The 4,383-nt window shown below is 33.6% G+C and overlaps 1 pseudogene; it reads left to right on the forward strand.

Annotated features, from left to right (window-relative positions):
* Positions 1-2,287: 2,287 nt before the first annotated feature.
* Positions 2,288-3,223, forward strand: LOC102965440 (annotated as a pseudogene).
* The last annotated feature ends 1,160 nt before the right edge of the window (positions 3,224-4,383 follow it).

Consider the following 4,383-nt stretch of genomic DNA (forward strand, 5'->3'; position numbering starts at 1 on the left):
TTGATAGATTTTGGATACACCTTTATCCAATATGTCATATGCAAATATAGAGAAGTTCAGATGGCAGAGTAGTATGGAGACCCTGAGCTTATCTCCTCCCTGAAATACAGGTAGATCAGCTCAAATAATTTTGAACACATAGGGAATTGATGTGAGGATTAATGCAACAAACTGCATAATTTGAGCAAGAGATCTTGGCAGAAAGGGCAAATATTTTTATTATATTTATTTTATTTTATTATTTGAAAAAAGTTAATTTTTAATTTTAAACCATTTTTCTTTTCTTTTCTTCCTCTTTATTTCTTTATCTTTCTATCAAGTTTCTCTTAACAACCAGACTGAAATATACCAAAGATCTCATTTCCTTTATTTGATTTTTTTTGTTTTTTTCTTAATTTCTTAATTTATTTTTTTTAGTAATTTTTTTCTTCTTCTTATATGATAAGACAGAGAAATTCCCCCCAAAAGGAAAAAAAAAAACCAGGCAGAAGTGGAAACCAGGGATTTAGTCAACAGAGATATAAGATGTCTAAACTAGTACTTAAAACCACAATTACAAGAATACTAGTTGCAGTTGAAAAAAGCACAGAAGACACTGGAAAATCCCTTTCTGTAGAGGTAAAACAAGTAAAATCTAGTCTTGGCGTAATTAAAAATACTATAACCAAGTTGCAATCTCTAAAGGTGCCATGAAAGCAAGGATGGATGAGGAAAACAGCAAATCAGTGGTATGGAAAATAAAGTTATGGAAAATAATAAAGCTGAAAAAAGAAAAATAAAGGCAAAAGATCACGATATGTAATTTAGAGAACTCAGAAACTTATTAAAGAGGAACACTCCTAATATTGTAGGAGTCTAGAAGATGAAGAGAGAGAAAGGGGAGCAGAAGATTTTTTAAACAATTATAGTTGAAAACTTCCCTAATTTGGGGAAGAACACATACATCAATATACAACAAAATCCAACTTATTAAATTCAAAAAAAATAAACTATTACCAAAGCATTTCAGAATTAAATTCACACAGTACACAGACAAGGAAAGAATCATGAAAGCAGCAAGGAAAAAAGTCTTTAACCTACAAGGGAAAACAGGTCAGGTTCACAGTTGCCCCAAAGAGTGACTTGATCACAAGTATGGTTTAAGATGATTATGATTTGAAGGGAAAAGAGACTAGAAATTCAGGAAAATGAGCATTAAAAACTTAGAATTGAGTGAAATAATAGGTTTGGAAAGATGTGTGTGTTACAAATACTTAGCTTAATATGGCTGGGACAAGTAACTGATTAAATATAGAAAGCAAGGAAATCAAAGTGGTCTCAAGAGTTAAGCCTGAATGTTTATAGTAATGGAGTGGTAATGGCATAAATGGCTGAGATCACTTTTGTCATGATGAGTTGAAAGTGTTGTCAGGGTATCTGGTGAATGTATTTAAAAAGTTGTTGGAAATACAGAAATGAGCTCAGAATAGGCAGGTAGACCAAGTTGTTCCAAAAGGTTGAATCCCTTAAGATCAGGATGAATTTTATATATGCAATCATACAGAATTCTGTTCTTGGAAGGGTCTTGTGCATGGTTTATTGCTTTGATGTTGTTGTTTTTAAACTCTTAAAAATTTTGAACATGCAAAATATGTAGTTAATTTTGCAATGGCTATAAAAGATTGAGAAAGGGATAAATTACACAGAGTGGAAGAAAATCTATGTAAGATACTTGGGAATATGGTTTCTTTGACAATTCAAAACTAAAATGACACAAAAAACTGTGGAGGATAGTTGTTTCAGGAAATTCCAAATAATGGGTTTTAATTTCTTGGGTGAGTACTATAATAATATAGATGTGAAACACATTTTATTTATTTTTTTTTGAAACACATTTTAAATAGTGGAGTAAAATAATTACATATAATATTTATCACATAATACGTTTAAAATGTGAAAACCTCAAGATTTTTTAACTGTATTACCTGTTTATTATAAAAAGATATAATAGAGGATGCATATTAACAGATGGCAGACATGTGTAGAGCAAGACATATGGGAAAGAACACAGAGGTTCCACCATGCTTTCTCCAAGCTGTGTGCAACTCTCCTGAATTATCCATATATTCTTCAACCTAGAAGTTTCTCAATATGTTTTACATGCTATTTGGGTCTGTGAGGAGGTAGAAGGAATAATGGATAGAAAAAAAAAGTATAAAATCAAAAGCTCATAACAAGACATAAGATGTAACAGATGACCTATGCTTTCCTCTTACCACACAACAGCTGCCACTGATGAGGCTGGGATATGGCAAAATTAAATGACACATCCACTACAGATTTCATCCTCTTGGGTCTCATCCCTGAGTTCCAGTATGTCAGCTTCCTGGTCTACCTCATTCTTCTCATCTACTTCATTACCCTCAAAGGGAACTCCATACTCATCTTTCTGATCTGGGTGGACTCCCACCTCAGCACCCCTATGTACTTCTTGCTCAGTCAGCTTTCCATCATTGATTTGTTCTATATTTCCAGTTTGGTTCCTAAGATGGTTATCAACCATTCCTTAGGGAAGCACAGCATCTCTTACATTGGCTGTGGAGTACAAATGTTCTTCTGTCTAACTCTAGGTGGTGCTGAGTGTCTTCTCCTAACCTTTATGTCCTATGACTGATTTGTGGCTGTTTGTAACCCCCTTCATTACACAATTATCATAAACTCTAAGGTATGCTTGGTAATGACAGTGTCATAATGGACTGGGGCTGCTCTAAATTCATTCATTCAAACCATCTACACCATGCGTTTTTCTGTCTGTGGTCTGAAGATAAATCATTTCTTCTGTGAGATACCAGCCATCCTGAAGTTATCCTGTGAGGACACTTCACACCATGAAATGATGTTGTTTGTGGTAAATATAATATTTATACTCATCCCCTTTAGTCTAATAGTGACCTCCTATATTCGAATTTTCCTCACTGTTCTCAGAATACACTCTCCTGAGGGGAGAAAAAAAATCCCTATCCGCATGCTCTTCTCACCTGATTGTAGTGAGTCTCTACCTGGGACCAGGGATAGTGGTGTACATGACACCTGGCTCCTCCCATACCCCAGCACTGGATCAAGGTACCTCCATCTTCTACACTATTCTCACCTCATGCTGAACCCCGTAATTTATAGCCTTAGAAACAAGGAGGTTATGAAAGCTGTAAAGAAGGTCTTGGGAAAGTATCTAACACCAAAATAGTTTAAGAGGTATCACTGCTGTATTTTCTATCCAAAACCAGTTCCAGTGTGGAAATAAAAGTCTATGGTATAAAAGTCTTTCTTCAGCTACACAGAATGTCTATTTAGAAACATAGATTATTTTAGAAACCAACCATTAAATCTTCAATAATCTTATTGTGTTTGAAACAAAACAATGGAATTCAGTAAAGAGATGCATTAATAAAAAATATTTGAATAAAAGATATTTGTTAGCAAATAGATAGAAGTGTATATAATGTTTATTAAATCACCCACAAAGGTTAACAAGGATTATTGTCATTATATTTTTCCATCACAGAGGCAAAGAAGGCAGTGAAAGCTTATTCTAATTTTTGACTACCATCCTGACCTGAGAGTAGAACATAGGAAGAGGCACAGACATTCATTTTCTCCAAGAAGTACTGTTTTATCCAGTTTGATGTTTCCTTTTTAATTTTTTAATTAAAATCTATTATTGAGATAAAATAGACAGTGTAATATTACTGTCAGGTGTACAACATATTGATTTGACAATTCTATACATTTCTCAATGCTCACAGTGATAAATGTAGTCACCATCTGTCACCATACAATGTTATTACAATATTATTGATTGTATTCCTTATGATGTTCTTTTTAGCTCCATGATTTACTAATTTTATTATTGGAAATTTGTACCTATTAATCATCATGATCAATTTTGCTCATTCTCCCACCACCATCCTATTGGAAACCACAAGTCTGTTTTCTGTATTTAGGAGTCTGTTTGCTTGTTTTTTATGGTCCATATATAAATGAAATCTTACTGTCTTTGTATTTGTCTAATTTCACACAGCATAATACCTTATAGGTCCATCTATGTTGTTGCAAATGGAAAGATATCTTTCTTTCCTCTGGCTGAGTAATACTGCATCACACACACATGCACGCTCACATGCACACACACACACACACACACACACACACACACACACACACATACCATATTATCACTCTATCAATGGACACTAGGGTTGCATCCATATATTGACTATTGAAAATAATTCTGCAATAACCACAAGGATGCATCTTTTCAAATTAGTCTTTTCATTTTCTTTGGGTGAATAAAAATAACAGCAATTATTGTATCATATGATGTTTCTAATTTTATTTTAGTAGAAG

The sequence above is a fragment of the Panthera tigris genome, chromosome A1 (genome assembly GCF_018350195.1).
Source record: "Panthera tigris isolate Pti1 chromosome A1, P.tigris_Pti1_mat1.1, whole genome shotgun sequence".
Lineage (NCBI taxonomy): Eukaryota > Metazoa > Chordata > Mammalia > Carnivora > Felidae > Panthera > Panthera tigris.